Source organism: Pogona vitticeps, chromosome 1 (genome assembly GCF_051106095.1).
Source record: "Pogona vitticeps strain Pit_001003342236 chromosome 1, PviZW2.1, whole genome shotgun sequence".
In the NCBI taxonomy this organism is placed as follows: Eukaryota; Metazoa; Chordata; class Lepidosauria; order Squamata; family Agamidae; genus Pogona; species Pogona vitticeps.
The window spans coordinates 310,064,322-310,091,376 of NC_135783.1; the positions used below are offsets into that span (position 1 = coordinate 310,064,322).

Below are 27,055 nucleotides of genomic sequence, written 5' to 3' on the forward strand. Positions count from 1 at the left end.
CTCTAGGGGGTGGTGCTCATCCCCGTTTCCAAGCCATAGAGCCAGTGTTTGTCCATAGACAGTTTCTGTGGCCATGTGGCCAGCGTGACTAGACACAGAACACCATTACCTTCCCACCGTGGTGGTACCTATTTATCTACTTACATTTACATGCTTTCGAACTGCTAAGATTTCAGGAGCTGGGACAAATGACAGGAGCTTACTCCGTCACATGGAATCGAACTGCTGATCTTTCTACTTTGCAGCCCAGAGCGTTTGCTGTTTAACCTGCAGCGCCACCACATCCCACTGATTTCAGTATAGCAACATGTTAACAAACGTCTTAAGCAAAAATCAGCAACTTCAACAAACAAACAAAACCTGTGTAAATTTTGTAGTAAATCCCATGTATCTCTGAGGGACATACTTTCGAATAAATGTGTGATTATGCTGCAAATATATCTATTTATCTGAATTCAACATGGTATTTGTACATTGGGTAAGATTCAGAAAATCTTTTTCTGACATATGAACTTTCTCCAATGGAGGACACTTCTTTGGATCAAACTCACCAGTTTTTTCCTATTTCCATTCTCCTTCATAGGGCACAGGAATATTTAAATTACATTTTTCTACAGCAATCTTTTAATATCTTGCATTTCAATCTGAACAACAACGTGATACACATGAGAATACCTCATTCACAGACATTGAAGTTAATTGTAATTAAAATCCATTAAAACATGGATTTTATCATGGATTTATGATATTTGAGTATATCATTACCAATTTGTTCCTTTATCTTATTCTATCATATGAAATGTAGCTAAAACTAGTAAGTTACACTGAGGAAATTATCCCCTCCCTGGATATGGTTATTCCTAGCCATGAGACTTTTGTGTTTTTGTACTGCAATCCCAGAATTCACCAGCAGTTCCGCCAGCCTGAATTCAAGGAGCTACAGGCAAAGCATCAAAGTCCCCAGAAGTGTTTTCAATCACAAGGTATAGGCCTTGCAAAGCCTCCTTGGCAATCTCCATTTTAGCTGTAAAGAAGGAAGTGTTGGTAGAGGCCAAAATGCAGGGGAGTTACCAGAGGTTGTGAGATTGGTAGGTTTTGACAGGCACCCTGCACAGTGTCTAACTGGCACAGAGATTACCAGCTGTATTACCCCTTGCAGCTCCTCTGCATCTTGGCCTCTCCCAGTTACTTTCCTCTTCATTACAGCCAAAATGGAGGTCCCTAAGGAGGCTTCTCAAGACCTACATTTGTGAGTGACTGAAAACAACTCTAAGGATTTTGATTTCTTGCCTGGTAGCTACCAAAATTTGGATGGCAAATTGCTAGTGAGTTCTGAGGATTGCATTGCAAAAAGTACCAGTAAACCCTCAGTTCCAAGCATTTCAGAATGAATAAAAATATCAAGTACAAGTGTAATGAAGATCAGAAATGATGATATATACTTCAGAGAAAATTATTATCTAAATCTGTTAAAACATTTGTGCATGTGGATCAGATTTAACATTTCCTAAACTTGACTACAGGGATAAGACACATATATCTAGAAAACAGGACCATCAAACAAAGTTGCCAAAAATGTCCCACTGCCCCAATAAACAGAAAAATGGCATTGTTAAGAAAACACCACTACCATCACCAGATATTGACTGGTAGTTGGATGGAGTATAGTGTAGAAGAACCAGCAGACCAACAGTGGGAAATTTCTTGAGATCTGAGGGCTGCACACACACATACCCCTGGACCTTGGAGGGCCACATCCACTCCTCACTCACCCCCAAAGTACTTTTTTATAACTGAAAAAGCCGTCTTAAGTATTCTAGTGGCCATTAAAAGAACTACTAATATTTTTAGTTGTGAGAGAATTGCTTCAGTTCCTCCAAACATGCCTATTTTTCCTCCACTCCTTTAAGAATACTTCTTTAAAAAAAGAGGATGGAGGGGAGGCTTCATTTGAGCCTTTGGAAGCCACATATAGCCATATAGCCACATTTTGTCCACTACTGCTTTAGATTTGCTTAAAAACTTCTATATTGCCTCTTGGCTAGCAAGAAATATAAACTCAGCCAATACATTAAACACAACCACAACATTTAACAAAACAATAATCCACACCTGGAATCTGAGTAGATTTTGGTAGGAAGCCTGCTGTCTCTTCTTTGTCATGTATGCCCAGCATTGTTTTCCTGTGTCTGCTGCTCATGAAAAGGAAGTCATCAACATCCCATAGCATGGGGAGAAGAATGGGCTGCACCAGTTAATGGACAGCTCCCTGAAGAACTACAGTTACAGAAAAGCAACCTGACCTTTTTCTTTGTGGTGTCTGTGAACCACACAAATAGCTAACCTACTAGAGCAGGGACTGCCAAGCCAAGCCAAACCATAAAATATTAGAGCACAACTAAATGATACATTTATCAGGACTCTAACATCCAGTCTGAACTGGATCATAAATGTGGTTGCTCAATAGAAATCTACATCTCTCAAAAGTGCATTGGAAAAGGCCAGAGCTCAAGGGGAGTGAACGTAAACATTGCTGGGAACAAGCAAATATGCTAACTAATAAGCAAGATGAATAATACCCATTTAGCAAACCACTGAGTAGACACGAGATTGTCCTTTTAGGGCTGTAGCAGTGATCAAAATGTCTGAATGACCTCCTATTTAGAAAAAAAGGCTAAAACATGATGAACACCCTGAGACTGAAGAGAAATATCCACAGATGTTATGAAACTTGTGAAAAAAGTATGAAGCACAATATCCTTACTGATGTACAAATGAGAAACTGCTTTAAGGAAGAAGGGAATATACGTCTAAGTACAACTTTGTTCTTACAATATATAAAAGAGGATGAGTGAATTGATGAAGCATAAATCTCACTGGCTGTAAAAGCAGAAGTCCTGCACATAAGGAAATTGAAATCTATAGCTAACATAAGTTCAAAGGGTATGAGGACATGGATTTCATGAGGAATATGGAGACCAGAAGATATCAGCAGTGATTCAGGAGGATATTATTTTGAAGTTCCTTACAAACCTTTTTAATAAACAGGTGAGAAATGAAGGATAGACCAGTCACAGTATTTGGTTGCTATGCAACTACAGTTTGAACCTATGTGCAACTATAGCTTAAAAACTTACAGACTGTTAGTCTGAGAAAGATCAGACTATTTAAGGCTGAGAGGGAAGATAAATACTGTAGTGTAGACAGTGTACTTGTTCATTATGGCATATTACAAGTGGCAAAGGCCATGAAATACTTCAATATATGAGTGACCACAACATTGTGTTCTTCAAGCTATCAAAGATGCAAAGGCAGGCCCATGCGTATGGTGCCATGTATTATCCAGCACAGAAGATCACAAGATGAATGGGACTGTATGGAGGAAGCCTTATGTTTTGTATAAAAAGATGCTCTATGCCAGTCTGACTTGACTTGTTTGGTGGGCTGCTGCTGTTGTGACATTATGGCCATCTTCTTAGTTATGGTCCAAGTTTTAAACAAATGATCCATTATGTCAGCTGTGCAAGCACTGAAGAGATCTTTGGCACCAAAGACGAGAACTTCTATAGATGTCTTTATATTGTCAGTACCTCTGAATCTCTAGCCATGTTATATACTTCATGCTGAAATGAAACTGTCACACTGGATCTCTAGAAGAGTAGGGAAAAATGTTTATTCCCATCAGAGAAATTGTTGATATGTTCCACTGCAACCTGATAATTGTTGAGATGGGCTCGAAATAAATGAATAAAACCGTTTAATCATCAGAATCAACTTGTCACCCTCTTTCTTAATCAAAGGTTCTAAGATTAATATTCTTAACCTTGTGGTGTGTTGTTTCAACAATACAGTGGTGCCCCGCATAACGAGTGATTCATTTAAGGACGAATCCGCATAGTGATGTGTTTTTTGCGATCGCATTGCGATGTTTCTAATGGTAAAACATCACTGCAATGATCGGTAAGCGTTTCGCTTACCGATTTTCGCATAGTGATGTTTTTTTAAGAGCTGATCGGCGGTTCCAAAATGGTCGCCGGGTAAAGAAAATGGCCGCCTGCTGTGTTTTCGTGCCCTTTCCTTGCTTACCGGGCAGCGAAAATGGCGGCCGCATGGAGGATTTCCGCATAACTGAGTTTTTTGTCCATAGGAACACATTAAACGTGTTTTAATGCATTCCTATGGGCTTTTTTGCCCCGCATAGTGACGAATCCACATAGCAACGATTTTTTCGGAACGGATTATCATCGCTATGCGGGGCACCACTGTAATTAAATTTGGCAAGGGATGGCAAAAAAGGAAATGGACATCCTCCTCTTGAACTTGGAACAGGTACTTGATTCAGCACAATCAGGTAAACCTGAAATGGCCTGAATCTTTCATCTGCTTCATATTGATACAGGTACTGGAATGATGGAAGCCTCACTGAAACTGGAGACAGTGAAGGAAGACTTGAAAGTGAAATGTAATAGAAGAAGCAGGGGTTGAATGGAGGACCCTCATGGTGCAGTGGTTAAATTGGAGTACTGCAGTCAACACTCTGCTTATGTACTGAGTTCAATCTTGACTCAGCCTTCCATCCTTCTGAGGTTGGTAAACAGTATGCGGGAGGCAGAGATCTGTAGCCTGCATAATTAAAATTGTAAACTGCCCACAGAGTCGTTTAATTGCTATGGGATGGTATACAAATGGCACACTTTGCTTAGAAAGTATAATCACAACCAAAGGCCAATGAGAAAGGCCTTTCTTGCCATTTCATCAAATTTCTTTAGTTCTGGCTGTCTTTAGATAAGACATGAGGTCTTTTCCAGAGAAGGCTGACAATGCTTCAGAAGAATCTGTGACAAGCAGGATGCAGAGATCAAGACTAATTCCAAGTTGGTCACTCCAACTTCTCCAATATCTGTGTCGGTGTCAATATGAAAATACTAGAGACTTGAGGACAAAGAACACAAGATATTGTGTAACTTTAATATCTTGCTTGATTCTTAAGTTACTAATCAAAGAGGCGGCTGTATGTAACTGCTTATTCTGTGCAGCTAAATCAGCAGGGTGGAGAAAGGTTTTCTCACAGAGATGTAACTTTAATTTTCACCCTGTGTTACAAAGGTTAGCCTTGGTGAAGCCATAATAAATACTGCACTGCTGTGTGACGTGCTCCTCACCAAGGCAAAACAAATAATTACTGATGGAGTGGCCACGGGGAGCCCCCTCAGCTGAGTTATACCAAACTTCTACATGGAACATTTTGAAAAACAGGCCCTGGCTTCAACACCCTTCGCACCTACAGTCTCGTTCCGATACGTGGATGACACCTTCACAATTTGGGACCATGGTGAAGAAAAATTGGAAGAATTTCTAAACCATCTCAATAGCATCCATCCAAATATACAATTCACTGTGGAAAAAGAAATAGAGGGCCAACTTCCGTTCTTAGATGTCATTGTCGTACGCAAAACTGACCTCCTATTGGGACACCAGGTCTACAGAAAACCCACCCACACAGACCGGCAGCTAGACAAAAACTCCAACCACCACCCACGACAAAAAAGAGGCATAATCAAAACACTGGTAGACTGTGCAAATCGTAACTGTGAAGCTCAGTTTCTCAGCACCGAACTCAGCCATCTGAATTGGGCCCTACAGGAGAATGGTTATTCCAAGAATGAAATCAAAAGAGCTATCAAACCAAGAAAACAACACCAAACTGAAAAGGAAAAACAGCCACCCACAAATAAAGTATATTTGCCATGCATTAAAGGGGTCACGGACCACTTGGGGAAACTTCTGAAAAAACACAACCTAGAAATAGTATTCAGACCCACCACAAAAGTACAACAAATGTTATGGTCAGCAAAGGACAAAAGGGACCTCCTCACCACTGCAGGAGTATACCAGATACCTTGCAGTTGTGGCCAGGTATATATTGGAACCACAAAATACAGCATCCGCAGGAGCCTCGTGGCGCAGTGGTTAAAACGCTGTACTGCAGCTAAAAACTCTGCTCACGACCTGGGGTTCAAATCCCAGGTAGCCGGCTCAAGGTTGACTCAGCCTTCCATCCTTCCGAGGTCGGTAAAATGAGTACCCAGCTTGCTGGGGGGGGGGCAATGTGTAGCCTGTATAATTAAAAATTGTAAACCGCCCGGAGAGTGCTTGTAGCGCTATGGGGCGGTATATAAGTCCAATAAATAAATAAATAAATAAATAAATAAATTAAAGAACATGAGAGACACTGCAGACTAAAACAGCTGGAAAAATTGGTAGTCGTTGAACATGCCCTGAAACAAGCTGGACATGAAATTTTATTTCAAAACGCAGAAATACTGGACAACATCAGCAATCATTATGTTAAACTGCACAGGGAAGCCACTGAAGTCCACAAATACCAGCAGAGCTTCAACAAAAAAGAAGAAAGTCTAAAACTCAACAAAGCATGGCTCCCAGCACTGAAAAACACAGCCTGCAAAAGGTCAACAAACTCTACCCAGCCACAAGGACCAGTGATCACTGCACACAAAAGACCAGCAAACAACACCCATCAATCACAGATCATCTCTCGCCCTTATCACAGCAGTACAGCCACAACAAATAACACACTGATCACCATAATCACCCAATCTCCTGAAAAGGACAAAAGATACTGGCCACAGAGACTGGCGAAATGACAGGAAGAAAAACCGCAAGAACATGGCCAGACAGCCCGGAAAACCTACAACAACCAGAAAATATGAAGCTCTGGGTTTTATTTTGTAAGGCAAAGAAAAATTACACGAAAAAAATGGAGAACACGAGAAAAGTTTTGAAGAAAGCTGCCTGATAAATGACAATGCTCAAAGAACGCATCTTCTGAAGCTTTTAGAACCATGGATGAAATGAACCTAAGGAGAAAGGTGCTAGCGTACAAATAAGTATGCATGATAGGGGAGGAAGGCAAAGTTTCTAATACTGCTCAGTTCTAAAAACAAAAAACCCAGGTATGTGGTGGCTCTGTGCAGGAGCTGTATAGCTCAAAAAGACTGAAGAAGGGATGCATGCCAGCATCTCAAGATGACTGCTAGCCTTGAATGCATATGAAGAGCCAAAATTCTTTGAGAAGCCATTTGCAGGCAGATGAGCAATATGAATTTTCAGCCTTCTGACTGATGTTAACACAATATTTAAAAATACCAGATGAGAAGCAGACTTTGCTGGAGAATCCGAGTTTCTGCAAATTTTATTCTCCAGTAGCACCCACTTCCTGTAGCTAATCCCTTCCTATTCTAAAATATTCTTTTGTCATCTGGAGTAGATTTTGAAGGAGTAGAAGAGAATGCATCAGGAATGAGATGGGGAAAGCTCACTGTACAAGTTGAATTTTGTTCACTCACCTTGTGATTAAAACCATTTAACTACTATAAGAACTTTGGTTAAATCTCTGACAGTTGGGGATTTGTGTCTTAATTATGGCATAATTTGGTTGCCAATCTCAATTGGAAGAGACTGAATGAATCAATTTCACCAATACCAATTTGCCCATTCAGAAATTGATATAACAGATTACTGCCTTTATTTTTCAAAGGATAAGCAACACAATGACCAGTATCTTTTGCAAAGTTCTGCTAACGCAGCATGAATGAAATGTGACAGAGCAGTCACTGGAAATGACTAATTAAAGAGTTCCTTTTGAACTTCCTGATGTGCATGATCATCTCAGACTGCACACAAATTGCATGCACCCCAAAACTGAAAAAGCAACTCTTTAGTTAACAGCTATCTGCTATTACCATTGAAGTCAGTCCTGCTATGCTGGTGTAATTCCACAAGCAGATACTGGCCAAATATAAATATATTGCAAGATAACATAATACTAGAAATGAAACAATGTATCTCATGACAAAATAATTTTTTCTCAGCTGGTATTTAGTCCTGGCATGTACACTACAACCCCCTGGGCTGCCCTGTAACAGGACAAACAAAGTATGTGTTGTTGGTTCTCCAAGACCTGTTTGACGCTATCGATACAAAAAACTATGGAAGACATTCTAGGCTTCTTGGGTTGGGAGTTACCTGGATTGCTTTACACTGGATCATACTGGATGATGCTGGGAAATTACTCCTCAGCTCTTCAGCATTTAGTTTGGGAGTTCTGGTTTTGGAATTCTTCATGAAACACTGGATTAAGTTATTTGAAAATTTAGAGTAAGAATGTGAAGATTTTTCACAAATATTTGTGTTGTTAGCAAACAAAGAAACAAAACAAAAAGACAATGGTGTCTTCAGCTACTCCACTGGAAAAAAATGTTAATTTCGACAAGATTTTTTTTTCCTCCTACAGGAAAGCAGACACCAGAATCCTCTGTTCATCAACAGCGTGAACAAAACCACAATTCAACTTTCGTCATAAAACTCAGGGTTTTTGTACCAAACAACCAACTTGCTTGATTTTTTCACAATAGAATTAGAGAAACTCTCCTAATCTCATTCACTAGGGAAAAAAAAACTTCAAAATTGTTTTAAGAACCTTTGAGAATGAAATAATGATGTACAGTGGTGCCTCACATAGCGATTGCTCCGTTTAGCGACAAAATCGCTTTGCGATGCATTTTTTGGCGACACATATTTTGGCGACACATTGCTTTGCGATATTCCCTATGGGGGAATTTCGCTTTGCAGTGACCGATCATCGCAAAGCGACCATTTTCGGCCAGCTGATCAGCGGTTTCAAAATTGCCATCGGGGAAAAAACATGGCCGCCCCTGTTTTCTGGGACAGATTCCTCGCTTAAGAGGCACCAGAAATGGCTGCGCTATGGAGGATTTTCATTGAACGGTGAGTTTTAAGCCCACAGGAACGCATTAATCGTGTTTTAATGCGTTTCTATGGACTTTTTTATTTCGCATTGCGATGTTTTCGTTCTGCAGCGATTTTTGCTGAACGAATTAACGTCGCAATGAGAGGCACCACTGTATATCCCTGATTTACACTGCCTTGCCTTTAGTATGGTGATAACAGGAAACTTCTCTTTCGTTTATTTCACATTTTCTCCTAGTGAAGGGACCCAAAGCAGCTCACAAATTATTCAACATAGATTAAAATATGAAGTGTATTTGCATTAAAACAATCAAACATATAGTTGCGTAAAAACAATAAATTAACATTAAAATAATTAGAAAAATCTTTAAAACTCCTTAAAACACATATAAAACAATAATAAGAACCTAAAATCAAAGCTCTTCACTGCTATATAATTATTAAAGTCTGTCTAAAAATTATGGTCTTCACTTGTTGCAGAAAGGACTAGGAGGAGAGGTCAGCCTAGTCTCCAGAAGGATGATATTCCACAACCAGGGTGAAGTCACAGAGAAGACTTCTATTGCATTCCAAGCAGATGGCGCCAAGTGGGCAGTGGAGCTGAGAAAAAGGCCTCTCCTGAAGATCTACAATCTACATTGGATTTCCTAGGTCATAACCAGCACTTTGAATTGAGCCCAGAAATAGACCAGCCCACAGAGTTATTGTAATGGACCACGGTTAGCAGCCTGCTGCTGCATTTTTAAACTAGATGAAGTTCCTGAACTGTCTTCAAAGGCAGTCCTACGTACAGAGCATTGCAGTAATCTGTGTTACCACAGCCAAATAAGACATCTCCAGGTGCATCAGCTTTAACAGTGCAAATGCATTCCTGGCCAGTGCCAAGATTTGAGTGTTCAGGCTGAAGAAGAATCCAGGAACACACCTAAGCTGTAAACCTAAATATCAGGGGGAGTATAACACCATCCAGCAGAAGCTGAATCCCTATCCCCTGATCTGCTTTTTGACTGCTTAGGAGCACCTATGTCTTGTCCAGATTAAGTTTCAATCTGTTTGCCCTCATTCAGTATATTACCAACCACAAGCACTGGTTTAGAGTAAGAATAGCTTCCTTGGAACTAGGCAGAATTTATTTATTTATTTATTTATTTATTTATTTATTTATTTATTTATTTATTTATTTATTTATTTATTTATTTATTTATTTATTTATAGCGAGCTAGACTTGGTTGTCATCCACATACTATTGGCACCAAACTCCAAAAGTTCAGTCATTTCTTTCTAGTGGTTTCACCTATATGTTAAACAGCATAAGGGACAAAAGAGAACCTTGAGGGACCTGAGATTTTACCACTCCCTTTCATCAGATCTAGGTGAGGAAATGAGGGTACCTATCAGTACCTGAGTGCTATAGTGTATCAGATGCAAGCCCAGAAACTGAAACTTAATCTAGACAAGGTAGAGATACTGGCTGAAATCCTGTTGCTTAGCATAGTTAAAATGCACTAGAGTAGGGTCACTGAATCAGTGGCGATTTGATGAGAACTCCTTAAAAAGTACTATGGATACTAATGAGCATGCTCTAGTTGCAACTTACTATGCTTTTGCATAATCACAACTAGAGCAAGCCAATATGAATCAGTGGAACATACGGAGGAGTTGACTCACAAAATCCCTACTGATTCACTGGGCTACTCAAGTGCAACTACGTGAAACAACAAGATTTCAGCCACTGTTGGATGACAGTATTTAAAAAGTGAGGTGCTCTAGCTAATAGATTAAACATAACATATAAAAAGGACCTCTAGTCTATTTGGAAAAGAAGAGGACTCTATTAGGTTGTGCACAGTAATCTTTGTGAATGCATGCTTCTACTTAGCATTTTACACATTTGTTCCAGTGCACATAAATATTATTCTCATACAATAAACTAATCCTAGACAAGAGGAAAACATGACTGTGTTGATGCATAATTTTAATATTCTCATCTTTCATTTTTGTTTTCCTGTAATCTCAAAGTATTACATACTACACACATTAATGTTGCATAAGTTTCAAGTTGTATTTGTAAGAGTAACTGATGTATTCTGAATAGCTCTGTTTAAGTGATTCACTTTTTTAGAATAATAAATGGGATGGCATGCACTCTGAAATATACATCATGTAAAATATATTCAGACAGTTATAAAAGCTCAACAGGAAGGTATGAAAGACCTAGATATTTCCAAAATAAACAGTTTAGCAATACATTCTGGCAACTACAAAGAAATCTGTTTTGGTTTATTAATATTCTATCTATACCTGAATTCAATTAATATTAAATATCTAGAAATAATGTGATTAAAAAATGTTGGTTACATCTCTCACCTGGCAAAGTGAAGTCCTCAAAAAAGGGGAAGAAGCAGAGTAGTTGATCAGCCAAGGCCTGTTTCTGGCCTCCTGTGAGCATGAGGCATAGTTTTGTCTACTTTAAGTATGTCTGCCTCTCTCCACTATCACAGTGTATCTGATGAGCCATGGTAGATTACTCTCCTTCACATGGTGCCAGAATAGCCAGCTGTTAAGGAGGACAAGGAACATATTTTCTCACTTCACATTCTCTAACAGGGACCTGAGTAGTGAAGAGTAACTTAGGTATATGGCACCATAGTTTAAGAGTGTGAGGGGACCTAGATTCCTCTTAGATGGTCATGAGGGGATTTAAGTGCATGAGAAAAGCCAAGAACTATACTGTCAGGAGGCTATATTCTATTACAAGTCAGGGATACTCAAGGCAGAATGGTGAGATAGCAGACTAAGATGCATCAACCCTCTTCAAGATTAAGAGTCACATTAGCAGAAGAGAACAGACAATTCCAATAGTGATGTTGTGATAAACTCCCAAGGTCAGCTACTAGATGGCAGCAGTATTTGAAGATGATTTTTCTCAGACAATAGCAGCAATGCTCAAATTAGCTTTTTTTTTAGTACTGTGCAGAATGCAAAGGTAAACCACTGTTGAATATTCCTTACCTTGAAAGCCCTATGATAAGACAATTCAAAATGAAACAAGAGAAAGTGCTGGAACATGAGAGTCCCATGTTGAACGGCATTCAGTTAGCTATAGAAGAAGAACAAAGGACCAGTATGAATAGCCCTGTTCATAATGGCATGACACAATTAAAGCTGAAAAGATGTCTAATGGCAAATGTGCACAGAGGTGAAAGGCAAGTTCAATTCTGTGCAACATATACAGCTGGAACATAGAATGTAAGAAATATGCTAGAATATAAACTAGAAACTATATATGAGAAAACCCCAACCCAGAACATTTAAACTTTGAAGTACTTGGTGTAAATGAGCTAAAGGGGACTGGAATAACATATTTAGACACTAAAGAAATGGAGTGGCTCAAATACTGAGGAAAGATGTGGCACAGGCAGTTAGGGACTATAATACAATATCTGACTAAACAATATAAATCAGAATTCTTGGAAAACCTATCAGCATAACTATCATTCACGTCTATGCTCCAACTATGTATGCTGAAGAGGAAGCAATAGAAAGCTTTTATGCAAGCATCCAGGGGGAAACTGATCATAATCATAGGTGGCTGAAACACAAAAATAAGAAATAAAGCAAGACAAAAGCCCGTCAAAGAATGTGGCTAGGGATCAGCAACAAAGCAGGAGAACAACTGACAGAAGCCAACAATCTATTTGTTGCAAATATATGCTTTAGATAACTGAACAGATGACTGTACATGTGGTCATCACCAGATGTTGCATATATAAATCAGACTACATAACCAGAAGCAGAAGCTGCATTCTTTCTGCCAAAAAAAGAGACCAGGACCATTATTTTGGTATCGTCCATTATTTGTCAGCATCAAAAAATTTCAGAGTAAATCTGAAAAAGAACACTAAATCAAAGAATACCATAAACAAGATATAAAGTTCATATAAAGAATAGATTTGAATGCAACTTTACAGTGACTATCATGCAGAGTCAAAGAGAATTATCACAATCAGTAGTGCAAAGAAAAAGAAGAGAACAATGAAAGATGAAAAACAAGAGATTTCTTCCAGAAGATCCAAGAAGTCAAAGGGAAATTTGAGTGCAGATTCCATATGCAACAGGGAAGACCAGATAATAATGAGAAGGTGGAAACAGCATGCAGGAGACACAAAAGAATGGCAGATTTTTAGAAAGTGAAGTGAAAGCTGCTCTGAAAGCAGTGAGAACTAGTGCTTTCAGGGATAGGTGAGATACAAATAGAACTATTACAAGCTGCAGAGACTAAACTTGCCAAGATCTTAACAAGAATATGCTAATAAGTATGGAAAACGAAACAGTGGCTAACAGACTAGAAATGTTGACTATACATTCCAATCTCCAAGAAAGGAGGTGCCAAGGAATGCAGTTACTCAAGAACTATTGATCTAATTTGTCATGCAAGCAAAGCCATGCTCAAGATGTTGCAACAAAGGCTTTCACTTTATATAAAATGAAAAATGCCTGATGTTCCAGCCAAACACTGAAAAGGAAGAGGAACTAGAGATTGTATTGTAAATATAAGCTGGATATTTGAGTGGATCAAAGACTTACAGAAAAAGATCAGTCTATGCTTTACAGACTACAGCAAAACCTCTGTGCAGATCCTGAGAAGCTACAGATTGTTCTGAAAGAAATGGGTGTGCCTTAGCACTTGATTGTTCTGATATATAACCTGTACTGTGGACAAGAAGCAACCGTTAAGACAAATATGGAAATGCAGAATAGTTTCTCACCAAAAAAGGTGTAAGACACTGCTGTATTATTCCTTCCTATCTTGTTCACTCTGTATGCAGAACACATACAGAAAATTGGACTACATTCAGGTGACAAGGAAAAATTGATGAGGAAACATCAACAATTTGACAGCACCATCTTACTGCTAGAAAGTGCAAACGAACAGTGCAAACAAACAATGACTTAAAATGACTTCTGATTAAAGTAAAAGAAGGAAGCGCAAAAGTAGGTCTACAATAGAACAGTAATAAGACAAAAATCATGACTATGGAAGAACTGGAGAACTTTTACTGCTTACAATGAAGAAATCAAAATTGTTAAAAGGTTTTCATTTCATTCATTCATTTTGTATACCTTGGTTCAAACATCAATCCAAATGCAGCCAAGAAATCAGAATAAGCCTGATACTTGGAAAGGGAGCAGTTGAAGGAACTAGAAAAGTCTGTGAATTGTAAGAAGGTGTCTGGAAACCAAAGCTAAAATAATCAACACAATTGTATTTAAGTTACTGTGTAGAGATGTGAAGGCTGGACAGTGAAAATTATTCATTTAAAATTTGGTGCTGTTCATGTGTCAGAACAATGAACAAGTGGGCCCCATCAGCACATTTTAGATCCAGTTCATACTGATCTTTTCTGGAAGGAAAAATGGGAAAACTGAGAGTGTCAGCAGGAAAGGATTAAGATTAAATGGGAGATGGAATATTTCCACATACCTGAGTTTAAGGACTCTCTCTCCCTCTCTCTCTCTTTCTCTCTGTGTGTGTGTGAGAGAGAGAAAGGGACACACACACACAGAGAGAACATGCAGAAAAGTGTACGGGTTACTAATCCAGTGCCTGGAGTAAAAGGAGAGTAGCTCAATCAAGACAGTCAAGAGGGAATACTCTCTAGTGGATGGTTTAACTTTATGGACAAATTGCATCTTGCAATTAATTGAACTGCAGATGAAATTTTAAAGCCTTTAAGTTGTGGGATATCTGAATCCATATTTACAACTCAGGTCATACTGGATACTGGGTAATTCAATTTTATCTGCTAAAAGTATCAGGGCAGTAGCCATGTTAGTCTTTAAGCATGAAAATAATGAAGAGTCCTCTGGCATTTCAAGAAATAACAGATTTTATTTGTTCTTATGTGCAGAAATTCCCATGGACTGGAAATTCAAATGCTAAAGTAGAACACAAGCCGACAAAATTAAGGAAAACTGCTCTTGAAGAAGTGGGCTTACAATCTTTGCTTCATAAGATGTTGCTATTTTTTTGCCACAACTGCTGAAAGATAAAACATTTTTTGTGCTAAATTCCACAGTCCAAAGGCCAGTATTACAAACAGTATTAATTAGCCTGTTCTTACACTAATGACTGTTGCTCTAAGAGTCATCCTCCCCTCTTGCTGCCAGTGTTACAATTAGTGCTTTTTCTCGCAAATATTTTATTCCATCTAGGGCAGGGGTTTTAAAATCAATTTACCTGGGGGGCGCTAGAGGCTGAGTCTGGGTGAGGCTGGGCCGCATCAGATTTTCCACCAAGCGGAGCAAGAGCCCGAGGAAGCCGCCCAGGAGTTTCCTTAGCCGACAGACAGGTGGGCTGGCTGGCAGGCTACAGTTCTGGATGGAGGGCGCAAAAGGTGCTTGTAACATACAGCTCTGCTCTCACCTGTCATCACAGCTGGGCAGGGGAACATCAGCCAATGAGAGGACGGAGGGTGGTGCAGAAGGGGGAGGAGCTGGATTATATAAGGGGTCTGTATGATGTGTGGGGGAGAGTTTTGAGAGATGAGATAAATTGTTTGAGAGAGTGAGATAGATCTGTGAGAGTTAGTCAGTGAGGGAAAAGTCTGTGTGAGGTACATTAAATGATACACGTGATTTACAACTTGATTTACTACCTGTGATTTACTCCCTTTTATTTTGTATAAATCAATAAACAACTTATTTGTTTGAAAGAAACACTTGTCCTTTTTGGGTATTAAGGATAAGTTGGTGGCAGCAGTTTGAAGAAGAGTAGTGAGCACTCTGGGAGGCCTGAGTTGACAGAGGCTTCAGAGTGGCCCGCTACATAAATTGGTGTCCAGCGTGTGGGATATGTGTGGTCCAGTATAGCCTTGGACTGGAGTGGTGCCCAGAGCAGGGATCTTTAGTCAGGGAGTCTGAGTGGACGAGTGGGTAACCTCCTAGGACTTGTCTCATGCGGAGCAAGTCTAGTAGGGGGGCTCTGAAGCTCAGATTGGGGACTAAGATAGGGACTCTGGCTCTGTGGTAACCATTTCTGGGGAGTGAGTTGCCCAAAGCAGAATCTCTGGCAGGTTGGCTAGCTTGTCCTGAGTTCAAGGGAGAGCTCGGAGGGGACAAAGCGGAGCCAAGGGCAGATAAGCTGAGGGGACTCAAAGACAGCTAATCCTAGGACAGGGTGAAGCTGTGGTTTTGAGTGGTTTTGTTGCCTGAGGCAGAGAAAAAAGCTCTGTCTGTGGCGAAAGGCCTAGCTGCGGGCAGGGGCCTAGACACTGTAGCTAGCTTGCCAGTGGATGAGTGCTGGAAGCTAAGTTGTAACACAGACACCCACTGACAGGAAAAAAGTGTACTTTTAAATTGAGGCATGAAAATTGAATTATAAGCCTGAAGAAAGAATGCCTTTAACTAGGGGAAAGAAAGCTGAACAAGCGCCTTGTGTAATGGCAGCTGGGTCAGATAATGAAAATGAGGATTCTAAGGAAGGTTTTACCTCAGATCAGGAGAGAGAAACCTCAAGGGAAGACCCAACTGAATTCAGAAAGTGGGAATTGGCTCAAGCACATGAATACGGGTTGAAACAAATGGAGCTAGACATGCAGGCAAAAGCTGAGGAAAGACAAATGGCCTTAGCGTTGGAGAGAGAGAAGATTGCCTTAGAGAAAGAGAGAATGGCTTTTGAACTTAGGAGACTAGAACTGAAAGTTCAGGCCAACAATAACAATAATAACAATGGCAGAGTTGATTCTGAGGGAAGACAGTTGTCAAAGGCATATCTGAAAAGATTTCCTGTCTTTAGAAAGAGAGATGATCCAGAATCATTCCTGGTGATGTCTGAGAGAGCGTGTGAAGACTTTTGTGTGAGGGAATCTGAAAGAATGATAGTGTTGAGATCCCAAATTAGTGGAGGCCTGGCTGAGATATATGCGGAGATGCCTACAGAATTAATTAAAAATTATGAGGAATACAAAAAGTTAGTTTTTGCCCGGTATGGCATAAATTCAGAACATCTGAGACAGAAATTCAGGGCTCTGACCAAGAAACCTGATGAGTCCTATTCTCAGTTTGGGGCAAATTTGACCAGGTAGCTGGATAAATGGATTCAACAGGAGAAAGTTGAGACAGTACAAGACCTTAAAAACCTTATTGGTCTTGAGCAGTTTTATTCTCTCTTACCTGGAGAACTGAAATATTTAGTCAGGGACAAGAAACCCAGAAATTTACAAGAGGCAGGGGAGGTTGCTGATTTTATTTCCCAGATTAGGAAACCCAGCTCTTCTGAGGGAAAAGTTTTGAGGAAGGTGTGGGAGGACACAAGTATCCCAGGGGACAATTTAAGAACCAGCAGAAGGTCGGGGGCCATTGTGTGGGCAGGCCTTCAGATCAGAACCAAGTCAGAAACCAAAATTTGGAGGAAAAAGGAGTTAAGGGTGCTGGGAATGATCAATTGAACTTTAGGACTTGTTTCCAGTGTGGGGAGAAAGGCCACATTTCAACCCAGTGTGGTAAAAATAGAGAAATTGGACCACAAAAAGGGAATTTAAGTAAGCCTAAAGCTGTATACTGTGTGCAGCAGGAACAGGTTAATCCACCAAGGGAGGAGTCAGTCGCTATGGCAACACAAGCTGAGCTCTCTACACAAGCTGATAATGTTGAATCTGATTTTCCTTTGGCAGAAGTTAGACATTGCTTTTTGATTAAAACAGACCAAGAGTTATTTCAAACGGCTGGGGACAATATTTATATCTCTGATAATAAATACATGGCTCTGAGAGACTTGTGTTCACAAGTCACCCTATATCACCCTGATATAGTCCCTCAGAAATACATCTTAAAAGAGGAAGACATGGCTGTGAAGGGGATTGGCGAAGATGCTGTCATTTTGCCTGTGGCTGAGATACCCATTAGGTACCAGGGATGGGAAGGACCTTGGAGAATTGGAATTTCTTCACAGGTGCCAGCAGCAGTTTTAATTGGAAATGACTTCTCTGAGCATGTAAAGAGGGTTTTAGTTTTAACACGTTCCCAACAAGAGAAAGCAGGGGCAGCTGAGGAAGGGAGTGAAAGTCAGAGGAAGGGAACGCCTGACAGTATGAACTCAGCTGAGATATTTCAACTTAATATTCCCCAAAGCAATACGTTCAGTCAGGAACAGAAAGCAGATTCCACACTGAAACAATGCTTTGAGAACGCTTCTGAAGTAAGGTTAACCCCTGAAAGACCTGAAAGGTTCCACCTTGAACAGGGCTTGTTGTACAGAGAGGCTTCAAGGAACCCCAAGAAAGGGGGGAAAGATCTTCAAAGACAGTTAGTGGTTCCTTTGAAATATTGCCAGAAAATATTAGAAAGGGGACACTCAGATGTATTTTCTGCTCATCTAGGCATAAATAAAACCAAGCAAAGAATATCGCAAAATTTCTACTGGCCTGAGATGGGAAGGCAGATTAAAAATTTCTGTCAGAGTTGTGATGCTTGTCAAAGACAGGGTAATAGTAATGATAAAACCAAAGCAAAGCTATGCCCTTTACCAGTAATTTCTACCCCATTCCAACGTATTGGCGTGGATATTATAGGATCATTGCCTAGAGTCACCCAAAGGGGGAACAGATTTATTCTGACCATTACTGATCATGCCACACGATACCCAGGGGCCATTCCTCTGAGGAATATTGAGACTCATACTGTGGCTGATGCCTTGCTGAGTTATATGAGTCGAATGGGCTTCGCGTCAGAAATAGTAACTGACTTAAGAACATCTTTTACCTCAAAGCTCATGCAGAGACTATGGCAAATATGTGGGATCAAACATCTAAATACTTCCCCATATCACCCACAAACTAACGGCCTTACAGAGAAATTTAATGGTACCCTGATGCGCATGATTAGGGCCTATTCTGCTGAGAATCCTTACAATTGGGATCAGAGAATACAACTTCTGTTATATGCATATACGTCTGTACCCCAAGACAGTACAGGATTTAGTCCTTTTGAATTGCTGTTTGGGAGAAAAGTGAGAGGACCCCTTGACTTACTTAGACAAAGTTGGGAGAAAATACAAGGGTCTGATCCTGAGAACGTAATAGCATATTTAGACAACCTGATGAAACTCTAAAAAGAAATTTAGAGCTGGCTGCTGAGAATTTAAAAGGACAGGAAAATAAGCAAAAAGCCTGGTATGACAGGAAAGCCAGAGAAAGAAGTTTTAATCCTGGAGATGAGGTGCTTGTGCTAAGACCTCTCAAAGGGAACAAATTACAACTAAATTGGGCAGGACCATTTAGAATTATTGCCAAAATGAACGACCTTAATTATGTCATTAAGGAAGATGGGGAACCAGGCAGGAGGGTGGTTCATGTGAATATGATCAAACCATATTATAGGGAAGAGAACAGAATGCTGTTTGCCATGAAGGAAGCTGACAATGAAAAACATGACTTGCCCTATTTGGAAGGGAGGGGGAAAGCAAGATATAACCCTGATGATGTCAAAGTTAGCCCTGTGCTTTCCCCTGAGCATCAAAACGAACTGAGGGCCTTGCTAGGGAGATACTGGCAGGTTTCTTTCAGCAAGCCAGGGTTGGCCCAAGGAGTGGTGCACAAAATTGATACTGGAGATGCACCCCACCAGCTGTTACTCCTTGTAGTGCTACTGACCTAATATGCAAGAAGAGGGCAGATAGTATCCAGTGGACCAGAAGCTGCGAGGAGGCGTTCGCGAAGCTGATAGGGGCGGTGATGACCAATCCAGTCATGAGAGCTCCGGATTGCCAGCGGGAGTTCACCATCGTCACCGATGCATCCAACACTGTGTTAAGAGCCATGCTGAGCCAGAAGGACGACGGAGAACATCATCTCGTGACGTACCTACAGGTGGGCGAAGAACAGCTACAGGCGGGCAAAGAACAGTTTTCTAATAGTGAGGGAGAGTGTCTTGCAATTCTTCATTCACTTCGCAAACTGGGGCCATATATCTGGGGAAGACATTTTGTCTTGTGTACTGACCATTTCCCACTATTGTGGTTAAGGACTATCAAAGCCAACAACAGCAAGCTGATGAGATGGGCTTTGATCCTGCAGGATTTTGATTTTTGAGGTTCGAGCAATTAAAGGGACTCAGAAATGTGCTGCAGATGCCTCTCTAGAAGACCAGAAGACTGAAGAAGAAAAGAATGGACTCTTAGAATGGTGAAAGTAATAAAAGTTTGTTGTACATGTACCCACTGATATATGTTATTTGTTATGTAAGCATGAGAAATTGGATGTAAGTAATTTTTTTGGTAGTCTATTATTAAGCATATGCATGAATGAACTTTGAAAATGTTAATGAATGTAGTGGAATAACATGCAGGTAAGAGGTTTACTTAATGTTTATGCAAATATTTATTAAAGGTAATAGTATTATTAGAATAAATGTATTGTTGTATTGCTCCTTGTTGTTCATGAGAGGAAAGCACTTTAGCTTTCCCCCATGAAACAACTTGTTAAGGGGGAGGTATTGTAACACACAGCTCTGCTCTCACCTGTCCATCACAGCTGGGCAGGGGAACATCAGCCAATGAGAGGACGGAGGGTGGTGCAGAAGGCGGAGGAGCTGGATTATATAAGGGGTGCGTGTGATGTGTGGGGGAGAGTTTTGAGAGATGAGATAAATTGTTTGAGAGAGTGAGATAGATCTGTGAGAGTTAGTCAGTGAGGGAAAAGTCTGTGTGAGGTACATTAAATGATACACGTGATTTACAACTTGATTTACTACCTGTGATTTACTCCCTTTTATTTTGTATAAATCAATAAACAACTTATTTGTTTGAAAGAAACACTTGTCCTTTTTGAGTATTAAGGATAAGTTGGTGGCAGCAGTTTGAAGAAGAGTAGTGAGCACTCTGGGAGGCCTGAGGCTTCAGAGTGGCCCGCTACAGTGCTGTCTTGGGAGAGAGCTGGCGAGCGAGGCAAGGATTTTTTTTACTCTTGACAACAGAGGATGTGTGGGCGCTTTGGGGGGTGGGAAGCAAGGCAAGGGCCACAAACTATCATCTGGGGGGCCGCAAATGGCCCCCGGGCCTCATGTTTGAGACCCTGATCTAGGGCAAAGAATAATGTGACATTAAGTTGCTAGAAAATGCTTTTGCATCATATGACGTCTGTGATGAGATGGGTTTTTGAGTTAAAATTTTTTTTAGGCATATGGGTTTTGTAATTAAGAAATGAGCCAGAGAGGTTCCATCTTGTTTCTTTGTATAAAGTATCTGTGCTATGCTGACAAGTTGTTTTCTAGGCGAGCAGAGAGAATGTTATTCTGAAAGCCTGAGAAAGGACTCGGTGTGATTAGATAGATGGGAATTGTTGTGACTCTTTGATAAACCACAGAAAACCCAAATAACATCTGGTGCGTATGGGAAGGAAGTCATGTGATGTAACGGGACTGTTTGCCTAGTAACGGACTCTGATTGGATGACATCGTGGGAAGGTGCGATGAGCCCTTGCCAGTTACTCTTGAAAAAGGAACTTTTTCTCTATGGACTAGGTCTTCCAAGACCGACCTTTCAGTCATTCGTGACCTACTCTTCAGCCATTTGGGACTTACCCTAATGTCTTTCGAGACAGACTGGTGGCCTACCTACATGGACTGGTTCCTATGCTTTGCTGGATTACTTTTGGACTTATGGGATTTTTCCTAAGGACTGTGCATGGACTATTTTCTATGGACTGTTCTATGGAATATTCTTTATGGACTTCCTTTTCTTGGAATACTCCATATGGACTACGCTCTTGTAATTTTGTAAGGACTATGGTATATTTACTGGATTTTTCTTTTCTAAGGACTATGGGACATATAATGTATTTTTACTTTTGTTTAGGGGTTTTTATTCTATAGGATCACTAAGGACTATAGCCTTTTTATAACCTACTTGGATTATTTTGTGTTTACTAATGATTTCCTGGACTGGAACTGTTTTTATTCTTTTTAATGTCTTTTTGGTTTTTATAAGGTTTTTGAATTCTTTTATATTTTTCATGTTTTCTTTGCCTCACTATATCTGTGTAACTAAACAGCACAATGCTAGTTTATTTGTTTTGGTTTAATTTGGCTTTGATACCTAGTAACATGCTTTTTCTTTAATAAAATAAAGATTATAAAACTCAATTGGTTTTCTGAACAGTACACTTGTCATAGGGTCATCTGAGAGTGCTGCCTCGGCCTAGCTTACTTAGAGTCCTGTCAGTGGTGCAAGTTAAGTCTAAGGACTACAAAGCCCACTTGACCTTTTCATAATAATATCTAAGAGTACCAGGGTGTTCTTATGTGGGCAGACCTGTGAGAAAGAGTGTTGTAGCATGGCTAGCTGAATTGGACTCTTTCAGCCCATTTTAGCATGTGCAAACTCCTGATTGCTCTCTGTCCAAGCTTACACGTGTTTTCGAACCCGTGTTTGAACAGAACCTGAAACTTTAGAGAGTTCAATCCATTAATTTTATAGCTGCTGTGTGGTACTAATGGCACACAGTATTTCTAAAGGTGGAGGCGGGGCTTTGTTGCGGTGCTGCCAGTAGCTCCAGAGAAGAGCTCTCTCTGGAAAAACTGGAACCGTCCGGTCCGGGATCCCCTTTTTGAAATGGGGATCGAAGGAGAGTCTAGGAGAAGTCTCTCTGAAGCAGATGGTGAGCAGCAGAAGGAGAAGAAAGGGATGCAAACCCAGACTTCTTACTTCTGAAGAAATCACCCAGCACGGATCGGAGCGGGTGCCATATTAGGCACAGAGCCGTGAGTAACCCTTAATCGAGGAGAGGAGAACAACCAATATAAGCTTAAAACATATAACAACTAAGTAAGCTGAAGCCTTTGATTTATGAAACAGCCCCATTAAGCTGAAAATAAGAATGAAAATATTTGGCTGAAAGAAGAAAAGCACCGGCAAGCCTATCTTATCAGTCTGCCTCAAAAGCGAAACAAACTTTCCTCCCCAAGTGAACTCTTAATATAGCAGGCTGATTTCAAAGCCAAGAGAGTGAGACGGAAAAATAAATCTTATGTTTCTGGAAAAGAATCCTAGACGGTTCTAATACCATCGGAAAGGATTTAAGAGACTTGTGTTTTGTGAATGCAGTTTGGCTGGGACATATTTCTCTTTCCTTTTCCTGGATTCTGTGAACTGTTAATAACAGAATCTGGTTGTTTTCTGGAGAAGAAAGAAGGAGCTGATGTGGTCGACTGGACTGAAGAGCATCAAGGGGTTAATGGAAAGATCATAAGACAGGCTTCAAGGACAACTATTGGACAGTTTGAGACTCAGTGATTGTTGTTTTGTTTGCCTGACTGCGTGTGAGACTTGTGCCACGGTTATATTTTATTTTGAATTTGCTGGGTTAAAAGTTGATTTTTATATTATGATATTTGGATAAAGATTGGAGAGTGATCTAAGGGGAGGTTTATGCCTAGGGGTTTGGATTGTTGATAAAATTGTGGAAACTGTTGAAGGATATATAAAGGGGCGATCATTGTGGTTAAGGGCATAGTATTATTTATACAAACCTCATTCATTGGTAAGCCTGAAATGGCCTCCAAAAATTTAAGATAATTGGAGACTTGGTCTGTTCAATCCCAAAGTTTTGGAACAGTGGTACAAGAAAAAGGAATGGCAGATTACTATGCAAAAGATAATAATAACAGGGTTTCAGCAAGTACCTGAAGGTCTTAGCAAAACAGAAGATCTGATGAAAGTGATGAAAGAGGAGACATTAGATGCCAAACAAAACTTAAATGAAGCTCCACAAACTTTAAAACTGTTTTTATTGGGCATGACACCAGGTAACATAAATGGGATAGAGAGTTATCCAGTGACCTATGCAGCTTCCAAAATTAAAAAGCATTATGTTAAAAATCTCAAGAAAGAGACATTGAAACAAGAGAACCTTATGGTAAAAATATGGGAAGTGACAAAAATAGATATTCTGTCAGATGGGCTGAAATACTGTTCAATTCAAAAGGAAATTGAGCGATGGGATGTATTGTATAAATGGCTGCAGTTACCAGATAGTGTTGGAGTAACATAGAATTAAATTAAAATTAAATTATAAGATGAAAGCAGGAGGGTAATCAAACTGTGAAAAAGCAAAAAGTTGATCTGTTATTGTAATATGAATTGATTGGATGATGGTATACTCTGTGTTCTCCTATCCCCCTAACCTTTTTCCCCCCTTCCCTATTCCCCCTTACCTTTTGTATTCCCTACCCTGTCCTTAAATAAATACTGTACTTAAATTTAAAAAAAGTATATCTAAAGGTATGCTCTAATTCAACCAAACGTAATTGAACTGGATAGAAACTCCAGCCTATAATTATATGGTCTATGTTTATTCAAGATGACAAAAAATGATTCTTCTTGGCTATCAATATATACATCTCCATGAATAAAGCCAGCCTAAGGAAGTTAGAAAAAATATCTATAATATTTTCCTTAAGAGAAAGATACAGATAAAGTGGTGCCCTGCATATCGACGATAATCTGTGCAGCCAAAATCGTCGCTATACGGATTTGTTGCTATGCGAAATAAAAAAGCCCATAGGAATGCGTTAAAACCTGTTTAATGCGTTCCTATGGGCAAAAAACTCACCTTAATGCGAAAATCCTCCATACGGCTGCCATTTTCGCTGCCCGGTAAGCGAGGAATGGGCGCAATACACAGCGGGCAGCCATTTTTTTTACCTGGCGGCCATTTTGGAACCCGATCAGCTGTTGGGAAAACACTGTCATGTGAAAATCGGTAAGTGAAACAGCTTACCGATCATGGCAAAGCGATATTTTCCCATTAGAAACATCGTTATGTGATAGCAAAAACGATCACAAAAAATCCGTCGCTATGTGGATTCGTCGTTAAACAAGGCTCCCATTAAGCGAGGCACCACTGTATAGTTCCAGACTGATGAGCTTTTATATAGTTTAAAAATTCTAAGTGAAAATAAGAAAAAATGAAGTTTTCTTTAGGATATAGCTGGTGATGTTCGATTATGCAACTCTCATCACCTTTGGTCTAGGAAGATATTGGAGAAAGATGAAATAAATAAATAAATGGAAAACCTCAAAGAGAAGTGTTAAAAAAAGCATTGTGCACATACTTTTGCTTTTCATTGATTAAACAACATATACAGTGGTGCCTCGTATAACGAGTGCTCCGTTTAACGACAAATCCGCATACCGATGTGGATTTTGCGATCGGAAAAGCGATCGCATACCGATGTTGCCTATGGGGAAAAATCGCTTTGCGATGTTTTCCCCATAGGCACCATTTTCCCCCAGCTGAGCAGCGGGAGCCTCCCAAGGAGTGCTCCCGCAGCTCAGCTGGGGGAAATGCTTGCGGTGGCCTCGGAAGGACCCTTCTGAAGGGTCCTTCAGAGGCCACTGCTGGGATTCCCCTTCCCCGCGGTCGGCTTCCCTGGCCATGGTCGGACTGTCAGGAGTCCGACCATGCCTGGGGTAGTCGGCCACGGGTGGGATCCAAGCCGCGGGGGGTGGGTGGGTGGAAGGCATGGCCGGGCTCTTCGGCAACTGCCGAGGCTCGGATCCAAGCCTCGGCGGCTGCCGAAAAGCCCATCCATACCTCCAATCCTCCCCGCACGGCTTGGATCCCAGCCGTGGGGGAAGGGTGGAAGGCATGGCCGGGCTCTTCAGCAACTGCCGAGGCTCGGATCCAAGCCTCGGCGGCTGCCGAAGAACCCATCCATGCCTCCGATCCTCCCCCCACGGCTTAAAGCCTCCCCGCGCCGCCTACCCCGGCTGTTCTCGGACACCTGGAAGTCCGAGAACGGCTGGGGAAAGCGGCACGGGGAGGCTTCAAGCATCAGGGACAGGGTGGGGGGGATCGGGAATGCTTGAAGCCTACCCGCGCCGCTTACCCAGGCCGTTCTCGGACTTCCAGAAGTCCAAAAATGGCCTGGGTAAGCGGCGCGGGTAGGCTTCAAGCGTTCCCGATCCCCCCCCACCCTGTCTCCGATGCCGGGAGCCTCCCCGCACCGCCTACCCAGGCCGTTCTCGGACACCTGGAAGTCCGAGAACGGCCGGGGTAGGCAGCGCAAAGAGGCTTTAAGCAGCGGGGATGGGGGGGATCGGGAAGGCTTGAAGCCTACCCGCGCCGCTTACCCAGGCCATTCTCGGACTTCCAGAAGTCCGAAAATGGCCTGGGTAAGCGGCGCGGGTAGGCTTCAAGCCTTCCCGATCCCCCCACCCTGTCCCCGATGCCGGTAGCCTCCCCGCGCCACCTACCCCAGCCGTTCTCGGACACCTGGAAGTCCGAGAATGGCTGGGGAAAGCGACACGGGGAGGCTTCAAGCGGCGGCTGCAGGGTGGGGGGGTGTCCACACCCAGCCTCCCCCAATGGCTTGGATCCAAGCTGTGGGGGGAGGCTGGGAGGGTGGTGGGATTGGGATGCCTTTCAGGCATCCCGGGCTTGGATCCCACCCGCCGCATTCCAATCCCACCACCCTCCCCCCGCAGCTTGGATCTGACCCACGGTGGCTACCCCAGCCATGGCCGGACTCTAGGGAGTCCAGCCATGGCTGAGGTAGCCACCGTGGGTCAGATCCAAGCCGCGGGGGGAGGGAGAAAACCGGATAATCCATTCCTATTGGAACGGATTAACCGGTTTCCAATGCATTCCTATGGGAAATAGTGCTTCACATAACGATGTTTTCACATAACGATTTTTTTTGGAACCAATTAACATCGTTATGTGAGGCAACACTGTACCTTCTAAATGTGTTCCAAACTGGACCAAAGGTTTCTATCACTTTTATGACAGATCAGAATACAATGAAAAAGAAAAACATACACCTAAATGCTAGTACTTATTTTCTAAATAGGGTTTGAGAATTCTATTAGAAGAATTTTGAATGTATGCAGATCATGAATATTGTGCAATTAATGAAAAACCTATAAAGACAAAACAATGAAAAATATATGAAACTGTTTCACACAATAAAAAGTTGAGACTTTGAAAATGTACCCTTCACAAGAAAAGGGCTAGGGAATCTCTTCTGGCCTGAAGGACAAATATGTTTGAGGCTACAACTCAAGACTGGGCAATGCCTTCCTCTATGCTGTTACACTGCTCTGTATATTCACAGGCAGACAGTGACAAAGGAAGAGGGAGTGAAGCAAACAGCACTAGCATCTTGAGAAATGCTCCTTGAGCCAGTGACTCTCTGGCAGATGCAGAACTGGCTTCTCTTGCTTTTCAGATCATGAAAGGTAAGAATGGTATAAAGCAGACTGAGT

General features: G+C 41.2%; 2 protein-coding genes across 5 annotated transcripts in view; both read right to left on the reverse strand.

Annotated features, from left to right (window-relative positions):
• Positions 1-27,055, reverse strand: part of LOC144588704 (uncharacterized) — a 654,446-nt gene that overhangs the window by 72,438 nt on the left and 554,953 nt on the right. The window lies entirely within an intron of this gene.
• NOVA1 (NOVA alternative splicing regulator 1) overlaps positions 1-27,055 on the reverse strand; it is a 212,785-nt gene that overhangs the window by 3,604 nt on the left and 182,126 nt on the right. The gene's annotated exons all lie outside the window — the stretch shown is intronic.